Source organism: Hemicordylus capensis, chromosome 5, assembly GCF_027244095.1.
Source record: "Hemicordylus capensis ecotype Gifberg chromosome 5, rHemCap1.1.pri, whole genome shotgun sequence".
Lineage (NCBI taxonomy): Eukaryota > Metazoa > Chordata > Lepidosauria > Squamata > Cordylidae > Hemicordylus > Hemicordylus capensis.
This window is the reverse complement of record NC_069661.1, coordinates 257,740,820-257,752,985: the sequence shown is the minus strand read 5'-3', so window position 1 is coordinate 257,752,985 and position 12,166 is coordinate 257,740,820. Positions and strand designations below refer to the sequence as shown.

Below are 12,166 nucleotides of genomic sequence, written 5' to 3'. Positions count from 1 at the left end.
GTTTGCCAGGCTCTCGGTACAGCCACCCGCCTTCCACTGCCAAAGGAGGTGGAGGTGGCCTCCGACCTTTCAGCCGGTGGAGCTGTCAGGCTTCCAGGCAGGGCTTGTTCCTTGTTGCTACCCTCAAGGCTCCGTCAGAATCCCAGGGCTCCTTCCATGCCGAGCCCTCCTCTTGGACTGGCCCCTCGTCACTGGCCAGTCCTCCCTTAGAGAGCTCCTGACCGCTGGGCATCGCCTGGAGATCTCAGGAGAGCCACTCCCGATCCTGTGGAACTACACTGTCTGTTGACAGCGAGGCAACATCTCCCTGCCAGGGCCAGTGTGGACACTTCCAGTTGGGCGTGTGGTTGTCTTCTTCTTCCCCTGCCCAAAAGGGTCCTCCCTGCAAGACCTGGGCGGAGAAGCCCTGACAGGAAGCGTCACCCACAGCGTCACCCACAGCAATCTCGGCTCCACCCCTGGGGTTCTCCTACAGCGTTTTTAAGAAGAGAGAGAAGACAAGCCAAAGCTCCTGAAGAAGGGAGTGCCTGCTGTCTATTAAAGGCTATGAGTTGTGGTGGAACCTCCATCTGCAGGGGCAGAATGCTGCTGAACACCTGCTGCTGGGGGCAAGCATGGGAAGGGGCTGATTCCCTCAAGCCCTGCTGGTGGACTTGTCTCACTGGCAGATCTGCTGACCACCACGGCTGACAAGAATGGGTTGAGAAGGCTGTGAGCTGAGCAGGAGAGACCTGAGCAAGAGCAGGGATGGGCAGGCATGGAGGAGAGGCAAGGGAAGAGGTGGGTAAATCCAAAGGCTTTTCGTTCTAACAATAAGTCAAGAAAGTTGTCCCAGATTTCTGACCATTTATCCGGTTTATATATTCTGATGAGGGCCCATTTTTCATGTGCCACTAATCTGAGCAGGTCATGCTCCCAGTCCTCACTCCTAGGGGGAGTGGGAGATTTCCTTTGCCACAGTATTAATCTCCTGGCTACCAGTCAGCCTCTCCACAGCCATTGCTTAGGACCTGATTTTAGTCCCCAATCAGCTGGGATATACCCCAATACTGCATCCTTCAGTGCAAGCGATGAATCCATCACTAAATTAATATGTGAAATAACCTCCCTCCAAAAGCCGCACACTGTGGGACAGTCCCAGAACATATGCGTTAAGTTTGCGTGAGGATTATTGCATCTCCAGCAATTACTCTTTGAGGCCATTTTTAATCGCTTAAGGTGCAGAGGGGTCCACTAGGCCCTGAAAAGAATCTTCTATTGGATAAGGTGCAATTTGAGATCCACTGAACTGCATTTAGCACTACCTAAAATATCTTGCCGTTGCGCTGGTGACAATTTACGTGTAAGTTCCAGGTTCCTTTTGTCCCAGGTCTTAGGAATGTGCAAACAGGTTCGGAACCAAACTGATTCAAAGCTGAACTGGTTCGATTCGAAGGCATGGGGTCGAGACGAACCACGGGTTTTTTGGCTAATTTTAAAAAAAAACAAAACCAAAAAAACCAACTGTCCGGGGGTGGTTCCTCAAGGCAGGTGGGGCAGGGGGTATTTTGCAGAGGTTCCCCCTCTCCCGCTCCCCTCCCTGCCTTCCCAAACTGGCCCATTTGGCCGTTCTTCAGCTGGAGTCATGCCCAGGCCACACAGAGGCCCATTGTGTAGGCACGGTGACCTCCAAAATGGCCACCTTGCCCTGGGGGAAAGGCCTGAATAGGTCAAAGTATGGCCAAACAGGCCGCTTTGGGAAGGCTGGAAGGCTGGCAGGGGGTGGGGGAACCTCTGCAGAGCCCCACGGCTGCCTCAGAGAACCCCCACAGAGGGGGTAAGTTATTTAAAAAAAAAAAATTACCAAAAAATGTTTGCGAACCCCCACACTTGGACCGAACTGAACCGGGGGAATTTTGAGGGGGTGCTGAACCGAACTGGCCTAGTCTGGTTCAGGTCCAGTTCTGACTCAAAGACCAACCGGTTCTGAGCACTCTACTACTAAGTACATCCAAGCCAGGCTCCATGTCTCCATGCACGAACATACATAACATACAGAAATTTATTTAGTTTTGGGAGAGAGGACATCTAAATGGCATGCATTGATATATCTGGAGTTGCTGGAGCTGCCAGCACGTCTGGTCCAAATTGAGCAGATATACTATGTTTCAATTGCCTATACTGCCAGGCACTTGATGGGGGTAAGTGGAACTCCTCTTGCAGGGTCGTGAAGGATTTGTGGTTATCCTCCTCATTTATCAACTGTGATAACCAGCTGATTCCTTTTTTTACCCAATGCTAGTTGAGGTTTTGTGATGATTTAGCAAAGCACCAAGGAAGCTACCACTCCAGTTTCAGAGTGCAGAGTTTAGTTGTTGCAGTTACTTAAGTAACACACATGGCGGTCACTGGAGAGTTTAAACTAAATAGGTTTATTAGTTAAATACATATGGGATAGGAAAGACCTATCCTATCTATCAGCTACATAATGAATAGGTAGGGATGGAGATATATATATCTCTCTCTCTCCATCTTCTCTCTAGGAGGAAAGGAAGAGGACTAGCAGTACTTGAGGAGTCAAAGCAGCGGTCATAGAGTAGAGGGAGAGGTAATGGACACCCTCACTTGCTACCTCTACTCCCAATGCCCCTAGTGGTCATTAGGATAGTTGGTGCAAAAGGTCGATGCACTGGAACTCCACCTCTGTCAATGCTTCCATAACATTTTCTGTTTACCTATTAATATATGTGGGTTTCCGCACAGTATCATTTCCAGGTGGGTATAGGGGTCAAAGTTCAGTTGTCTTGCCAGTTCCTTCCAGGCATGTCAGGCTACTTTATTGTAGGGGATTGGTAATGGGGGTGTTTAAGATAACTGGAGCCCACTGCTTCCCAGCCTTCTAAGGGTTGCAATCAGTGTTTCCAGAGATTCCCAGGTGTTGTTGACTACAACTCCCAGAATCCCCAGCTGCAGTGGCTTTTGCTTGGGAATTCTGAGAGTTGTAGTCAACCACTTCTGGGAATCCTTGTTAGAGGTGATGTGTTTTAGAAAACCAAAGTAACTCCATTTTACTTAGAATACCTCACTCTAACTTAAAGTAACCCCAGCCCAGCTCAGGCCAGCTCAAGGACACGGCCTCACATGATCAACGCCATTATCTCTCTCCACAAAATTGTATCTAAAGAAACTTGGTTCTCACAGGACAGTTTAGAAAACAGGATGTAACCAAATAAGGGGTGATCACCAGATGAACAATGAATCATTCGCATGCGTACTAGATACTTAGTCCACCATTTTGTTGCCAAGTATACTATGTCTAGGGTGTCAACATCATTCAGATTGTCTGTATAAATGTAAGATGCACCTATAACCAATTTGTATTTCAATGCAGAGCAATAGCCCATTGATTTACCTTGCTGGCTGCAGCAGCAAATAAAATTGCCTCTAATTGATCCCCACTGAGTCTGTTTGATTGGCAAAAAGGCGGACCCAGGGACGAACCGGTATTCACATCAATTTGGTGCCGTGACTCGGATGTGACTCTGGGTGGACAGTCTGACCCGTCACGGGACAGTGAGATCCAGCGCGTCCCACAGCTTTTGTCTGTGGAGGATTCTCATGGGCCCGGGATGCGCCAGTCGTCACAATGTGCCACATCTGGGAATCGAGGAAAGAGTGAATGAAAGTGTGAACAGAGAGAGTGAGTGAGTAAGAGAGTGAAATCCAAAGACGTCTTTTGGTTTTCCTCAGCCCAAGAGGGGCAATGAGGGGGGAAAAGCCCAGGGAGGGGCAATCTTTCATCCCGAGAAGAGGTGAGAAAGCCAAAATCCCGAGGGGGGGGCAATTTAAGCCAAAAAGCCCAAGGAGGGGCGGTTTAATCTTTCAGCTTGAGAAGGGGGAAAGAGAGGGGGGGGGGGAAACAACAACCCACAGCCGAAGTAGGGCTGCCTGGGAAGGAGTGACTTAAGCCAAGAGCCCAAGGAGGGGCGGCTTTGAGTCAGAAATAAACAGCCTAAGCCCGAGCAACTCAAAGGGGGGGCTATGGGTAGCAGAAATAGCAAGTACACAAAATCTGAACAGATTTCATGTACACCTTTGGAGTGTGTGTTGAAAAATTGGGTGATTATCATGGGAGCAAAGAGTGCTCTTAGAAAACATGTTTTGAAATGCCTTTGTATGAAAGTTTGGCCACTATGAACTCGAGTAAGAGGCCTCCTGACTCTGAAAATAACATCCTTTTGCACTTGCCTCTGTTTTATAAGTGTTAAAGAAGAAAGAATGATTGTCTTTTGCAAAAATCATTTTCTCTCTCTGTGTTCTGTTTCCAAGTTGCTTCTAGGCTTTGCCATTGTGTTGCAAAAATCTTGCTGCTACTGTCCTGTTGTCACGAAGCCAAAAGATAACACTGTTCTAGCTGCAAAAGTTTCTCTGAACAAAAGGCTGCTTTTGCTCTCTTTTCTTTTTTTCTATCTCTCTTCAACTACTTGAGTTGGAAAAGAGGAAAGAAAATGGAAGTTGAAGGAATGCACATGTTGTAGTTTTATGCAGAGAATTGCAGGGGGAAAGGAAGAGGGGGGGGGGAAAGGAAGGAAGAAAGAAAGAAAGAAAGAAAGAAAGAAAGAAAGAAAGAAAGAAAATTGATTGAAAGGAACCAGTAAGTTGGAAAATGTAAGTGTGATGTGGAGAGGTAAAATGGGTAATATGGATACAGATTGATATAATATACAGATTGTTTCATGGATAACTGTGATAAGTTTGTTCTGTTTAAGATACTTTCTTAACTGAGTTTATGGCTAACATATTTAAAATGCTATAAAATTCTTTGTGATTCATATGAAGTTTTCTTTTGTTTAGTCCTTTGTTCTGTGAAATACACAAGACAAGCCTCTGTGTGTGTGTGTGTGCATGTTTCTGAGAGGGAGCCCAAAGCTCTGGTTCTGTATAGGAATTCAACCCACATCAATTTTATAGCTCATCTCTGTGAAGATGAGGTTTCTGTTGTAATTATTCTGTTTATTCTGTTGTATTTGTGAATATATTTATACTAAGGACATGTTTCCCCCCCCTTTCTGTAAACTGTTCCAGACCAAACTTGCTCTGACATTGAATTCCTAAATTAGCAGTTATTATATTAATTGAACATAAAATTGGTCATGAGCAACTGAATCTTCCCACCTCTGCAAAAGTGCTGCTTATGGATGGCTAAATGCATTAGGCATGAGAGCAAGCTCTATTTCATTCATTCTTATGTTAAGTTGATTGTGATATTTCTGCCACTACTGAGTGTCATAAGCCTTTATATGTTATGTTTACTGTTTTCCTTGAGATGGTCTCTTACCTATTTTCCGTGAGCTCAAAACTCTAAACCGGAAGTTTCCCTTTCAAATTCTTGCTCACAACTGAGCTGATCTCTGATGAACAACTCTGCCCATTTCCAGATGGGAGGGGGAAAGAGGTTCTCTGTAAAGCAGTTTGTGTTCCAGCCAGATTAATTGTGGGTGAGAAGGAAAAATGGATTTTAAGATAAATGAGTCTAATTGTATTACTGTCATGTTTTTGCAAAATCTATGAAATATTTCTGCTAACTGATTTGATGTAAACTGAAAGCTACTAATCAAATGGTCTAAGGTTCAATTTTTTTTTAAAATTTGACTCATCCACCAGCCCTGCTTTGCCTTCACAGCAGCTGAATCTTAAAATCCCAGACATAAGATTTGATGAAAGGAATTTTGTTTTGCCAATCCTGCAAGTGGCAAGGAGTTCCAAAGCACCAGTTTGCAATTCACCTTGGAAATTTCCCAGCTAAAAGGGATTAGTCTGGGGCAGTAGATGGCTGACTCCCTCACACATGACCGAATATCATGTGACTTTGGTAGGGATCCTGGGGTTTCCATGGCTACTACTTTGTTCTTAATCCAGCTAACTTACTTCCTTTTGAGCCTACAGAAGACCAAGAACATGATTGCTTGCAAGCTGTGGACTGCATCTATGCCAAGCCGTCCTGATCTTAAAGATCAACCTCTCCAAAATGCAGACATTGATTTGTACACAGATGGAGGCAGCTTCATGTAAGATGGACAACGTAAGCTGGCTATGGAGAAGTGACTGACCATGCTCTTTCTCCAGGTATCTCAGCACAGCTTGCAGAACTCATCACCTTCAAGGTAATTTTTACACAACTCATGGGGCCACTTGGAAAGAAAGAAGATTTTTAACAGTGGGAAACAAGGAAGTAAAATATGGGACACAGATATCAGAACTCTAGACTGCTGTTACACTACTAGAAGAGGTTGCAGTCATCCATACCAGAGGTCACCAGAGGAAAATGACCAAGTGACAAAGGGTAATTGGATGGCAGATGCTGCAGTTAAAACTGCTGCTCCTTCTATTCCTGTTTCCAAGCATCTTTGATTCCTGTGCTAACTATCTTGGCACAACCCCCCCCCCCACATATTCAGAAAAAGGACATCGACTTTGCACCACAGCAGGGGGGCGCACTTAGAAGAGGATGGCTGGTAAAGAACAGCAGATGGATGTGGAATTCTTGCAGAACCAATCCTTTGGTTTTTCCTAGTCAATGCAAAGACACTTTTGTGCCTCTTGGATGTACCCTTTTGCAGAACATGTGGCAACAGCCTGTGTAATTTGTGTGGTAAACAATACTACTTTACCAAGGTATAGTATCTCACTGGACATACCAAGTCAGGTAATGCCCAAGCTGTGGGTAGACAGAGGGCAGGGACTGACTTTACCTGTGTGGGCTATCTTTTTCCTTGTCTCGAGAGGTTGTTTTCGCTTTACAGAAATGTCAAACCCAAACTTGAATCCATCAGTGACTGGTTAATTATGATGCTAAAGATGGAGAACTGGGACACCACAACTATCTACACGTTACTGACGATGAAGTCAGTTATACTGGATGGAGATTGATTGCTCTGACAAAGGCCTGTAAGTATGATTGTCAGCCAGCGTGGTGCAGTGGTTAGAGTGCTGGACTAGGACCGGGGAAATTCAGCCAAGACACAGAGCCTACAACTCAAATGATTTGGCCTGCCTCACAGGGTTGTTGTAAGGAGGAAGAACAGGATACAGAAGAGAATGTGAGATGCCACATGGAAACTGGACTTTGTTAGCAGTGACTATGCTTGACCTGAAAGGCTTTAATGCCTCCTCTAAACCCCAAACTCACAAGGGAGGTGAAAAATGTGAATGCCTTTTTCTTTTTGACTTTATTGCCTTGCTTTTGCCCAGGATTGCTGTTTTGTTCTCGTGATCAGAAACCAGCCTACAACACAAGCCACCAAGCCTTAAATGAAGACATCATCCCCTGTTCTGGTCTTCAGGGAAAGGGGGGCCCAAGGCAAACAGGGAAACAAAAATATAAATTGGAAAAGAAAAAAAAGAAAAAGAAAAATTTGCCAAAAGACCAAATTGAAATTAGCCTCAGGTTTTGTCCATCCTTTGTATTATTTGCCTTGAAAACTTGACTTTTCCTTGTGCGCTAATGGTTGGCACCCAGAGACTTAGTCTCAGGATGCTGTCCCTACATGGGGGGGAGGGAATTGGCAACTCACTTGCCTGTCTTTCTCTCAAGTAAACAGGTTTGCAACCAACAGTGCCTTGAATTGTCTTTCCAAGAAGGATTGGTCCTCCCCAGATCAAAGGAATACCTGGATCCATCGCCAGAATGTGATCCCAAGGGAGTCTCCATCAACAGTGACCCAGGAAAACTAACCATCAGCAGCAGCAGCTACCAGAGGGCAGTCCCTATCTGCATTTCCAGTCCAACCCAATGGTGACAGAACGTCCATCTACTACCCTGTCCTGTGTTCGAGGAAGAAGGCCTAATGCACAGTATATCTTCCTGCTCCTAAGTGCTGTAGGAGAGGAATAGACAACAAACAAGCAAGCCAATTTGTTCACTTTTCTCTGGAGTCATACATGCAACAGCATTTCCCTAAGCTGTAAAGCCCTGGAACCATCCTACCTGGGTAAGATACCTTGCCAAAGACACTATTTCAAATTCTGCCAAAGACACTATTTCAGATTGCCCACAAGGGGAGGGAGTCAAGGCTCCCAAACACATGAACATTTGAGCTTGTCTGTGGACACTAGCCAAACAAGCCAAAACAACACGGATCAGGATAGCCAAAATCCTGCAACGTTTTACAAGAACATTTGGTTCTCAACTGAAGGACTAAAATATATTTTTCCTTACCAAGGACTTTTAGATTTTGAATTCTAAAGCTCTCCATGGCTTCCTTTTTGGCCATGACAGACTCTAGAGGACACTAAGGGGGGTGGGAGTTGGTGATTTGCACCACTTTCTTATATTACTTTCTTGTAGTGACTATGTGCTATCATTATGTTGAAAACCTTGCAATCTCCTGTGCTGTAAGGTCATGGACCTCACATGCTTGCTCTCCAGTCATTTCCTTATTGTTTCACTTATATATTGTGCCAATCATCTCATTGTTTCAACCAGAGCATTTACCTGCAAGTCTGCACCTATCCCCAAGTTACTGATCCCTTTATGCTCTAAGACATTAAGCTGGCCCAAGCTTTACCTACAATTTTATAGACACTTGTATTAATCAGTGTGATTATACATGACTTGTCATTGCTATTGCTTTCCACAAGCTGATAACCCATTAATCACCAGAAGCATCTGGTTCCACAATGCAAGACTGTTATTTATACTTTATTTGGGATAAAGATGGTTTAAAATCATGTTGCTTGCTATAAGTTGTATGATCTTTATATGTACACTTTGCTGTTATGTGTAAAACTTTTATATATATATATCAAATCATGCCAGATATGGGTGGTTAAGGATATGTGTGTGTGATGTATAGAATTATATAATTATGTTTGTAGCTCTAGAATATTGTATGCAATGTGCCTGCCATAGCACATACCATTTCTGTAAAAACTATGCTTAATGCATCACAAATGTTTAAGGCATCCCAAAACCACATGTGTTCCAAACCCTTTAGCCACACGAAACACAGAGTTCCATCTAAGAGTTTATGTGTTAAAAAGGAGCTATTATTAATATTTCCAAACAGTTAGAACTTTCATTAACTAATATGGAGAGCCTACTGATTTATAGGCACAGAAGATAATTCTAGTTATAGCATGTATTTCCTTTTATTGTTAATCACATGTTGCTGCTCATAATGCATTCTAGCTTCAATCTAAATGTTTATGAGAACCTTTCAACCTTGCCACAATGTAAGACCCATACATATAGCTGTACCTTTACAAACCTTAATTAAGGCATCCTGAAGATTCAGGATGATGCAGTGTTTAAGGGGGGAATTGATGTGTTTTAGAAAACCAAAGTAACTCCATTTTACTTAGAATACCTCACTCTAACTTAAAGTAACCCCAGCCCAGCTCAGGCCAGCTCAAGGACACGGCCTCACATGATCAACGCCATTATCTCTCTCCACAAAATTGTATCTAAAGAAACTTGGTTCTCACAGGACAGTTTAGAAAACAGGATGTAACCAAATAAGGGGTGATCACCAGATGAACAATGAATCATTCGCATGCGTACTAGATACTTAGTCCACCATTTTGTTGCCAAGTATACTATGTCTAGGGTGTCAACATCATTCAGATTGTCTGTATAAATGTAAGATGCACCTATAACCAATTTGTATTTCAATGCAGAGTAATAGCCCATTGATTTACCTTGCTGGCTGCAGCAGCAAATAAAATTGCCTCTAATTGATCCCCACTGAGTCTGTTTGATTGGCAAAAAGGCGGACCCAGGGACGAACCGGTATTCGCATCAGAGGGAACACTGGTTGCAGTTCTGCTAGCTCCACTTGTGCCCATTCTGGCCCTTTCCCTTCTGTGCTGGATCGTCAAAGGTTAGTTTGTGCAATTAAAAACTTGTTATGGTACAATCTAAGGTTCACCAGGTTAAAGCCCCCTGTGTGGGCAGCTAGTTGGAGTTTGGTGTAAGCAATCCGAGGCCTGCTGTTTCCTCAGAGAAACTTCCTCACATCTTTGTCAAATTCTCTGAAGTATCTTTGAGGAATAAGCAGTGGAAGTCCTCTTAAAGTATAAATACATCTGGGCTTAACATTAAACATTATCACATTTATCTTGCCTGGGTTGATTAGTGTTTCTAGGGATTCCAGGGATTAGGATTAGGTTGATTAGTAATCAGAATTCCTAGGTATTTCAGAGAGTCTATTTTCCATGTCAAAAGAGCCAGGTCATTTCACTACTAGAAAGAGATAATTTCCCTATGGGCATAGCCTCAGATTTGCACCAATTAATTGGTCTAACAATTCCATAAGTCTAGGAACGGCTTCCAGCGGATTTGTAAGAAACAGTAGTGTATCATCATCATATCATGCAATTTTAAGTTCTTGTCCATCCACCTCAATCCCCTTTATATCTCCATCTTGCCTCCCAAAAGGTATTCTCAATATTGGGTCCCCAGATGTTCTTGGACTTCAGCTCCCATAATTCCCAACCATGTCACTGGGATTATGGGAGTTGAAGTCCAATAACATCTGGGGACCCAATGTTGAGAATCCCTGGTCTAGAAGGACCCAACTGAAAGTGACTAAGTCCATTTAGCAATGGACCCTATTATTTTGCATGGAACTCCTTACCCTCTGGGGAACAAAGAACTGCCTGATTGCTTCAATAATGGCCTCAGGGCACATTTCTGAATATAAATATCTCAGCCAGGCCACAATGGCCTTGGATTCTGTTTGGAATTCAGTGGGACTCTGCCTAAATTCCACCAGCCTATAGATTCTCACATATGTGAGCTGTGGTTGCAGCCCTGCGATCTTCATCCCCGCTTCATCCCACACTTTACCCCAAGGAGGCACCTTTGCCTGGCCCAGGGGCGTAGCAAGGTTGGAGTGGGCCCAGAGACGAGATTTTAAAATGGCCCCGCCCCACTCAAAGTCCAGGGCCTCCGCACACCCCAGGCCCCCAAGGATTTAAGTCTGATATTCCAAAATAAGTATGCTGCCTGGAAATACATTTCACTGAATGCACACACGCACACGTCACAATATATAGTGATATACATTGAGTACTATACATTTGTATTACTTTTAATGCCTAGAACACACTAGAAAGATGAATTATTAAAATGGGCCCCTCGCTGCAGATTAGCAAAGGAGACTTTCAACCATGCAGGGTGAGCCTATGTCTGTTTTCTCAGAATTCTGAACAAATTCAGTTGATCCCAGGAGGTTTTTCACAGGAGGCTTTTAAAGCCCTTTAACACACCTCTCCTCCTCTGGAATGGAGGTGCTGCATTCACATGTTGGCCAGATTTACCCTGAAGTCCCTGCAAGTTATTGGGGAGCAGTTCACACACAAGAAAAATAAAATAAAATAAAATAAAAGCAGAAGACATGCTTCACAGTTCTCACTCAGACCTTCTGGGTTGCAAAACAACTTGAACATAAGTGCATTTATAAATGAATGAATGAATGAATAAAATAAATATAATACTGTTTCTTCCAGAAGTTTTTGTAATTTTCTGCCATGAAACAAGCCACTTATAGGACTTTTTAGATAGTTTTTTTTAAGCCAGCAAATTTTTCAAGCTGTTTAAAAATAAGTATTCAGAGACTTCTCAGTCTCTCCCCCCCCCCATATCAAAGCCCTATGGCAAGCAGATCCCTATATAATCGGGGGGGGGGGAAGGTAACCACAAAAAGGAGTTCACACTCTACCTGGCAGCAAGGGGTCTTCTGCTGCAGAGAACAGTGGTGGCCACTCTGGCTGCCTCCTCCTTCCTGGCTGGCTTGGGCCCTACTCGAGTTCAGGCTTCACTGCGGCCTACACGGAGGCCTCCGTGGAAGCCCCGCCCACCCGCCAATCAGCTGAGAGGCGGGAGAAAAGGAGCTCTTTGCAGCTGGGCTGCTGCTTCCATTGCGGGCCAGCAGAACAAGCAGGAGAGACGGCGAAGAGGGCAAGTGGCTGAGAGGCTATGGGGCTGGGCAGGGGGCAATGGGGAGTCACATGAGGTGCCTCGGGGGGGCCCCTCCAGGCACTGGGGCCCCCAGACAACTGTCTCCCCTTGCCCGATCGTTGTTACGCGCCTGGCCTGGCCATCGTGCAACCAACGCACCTAGGAAAGTTTAGTAATACTAATTTCTCGCCTCACAGTAAGCCCTCTTACTCACCTGCCTTTCTG

At 44.4% G+C, this 12,166-nt stretch overlaps 2 protein-coding genes across 2 annotated transcripts in view; one reads left to right on the top strand and one right to left on the bottom strand.

The window, feature by feature from the left end:
• The window catches only part of LOC128326279 (lithostathine-1-beta-like), a 31,537-nt gene that overhangs the window by 12,151 nt on the left and 7,220 nt on the right, over nt 1-12,166 (bottom strand). The gene's annotated exons all lie outside the window — the stretch shown is intronic.
• The window catches only part of LOC128326280 (C-type lectin BfL-2-like), a 28,314-nt gene continuing 27,828 nt past the window's right edge, over nt 11,681-12,166 (top strand). Inside the window, exon 1 of the mRNA XM_053252838.1 lies at nt 11,681-11,941. The gene's annotated coding sequence lies outside the window, so the exon portion shown is untranslated. The remainder of the gene's footprint in view (nt 11,942-12,166) is intronic.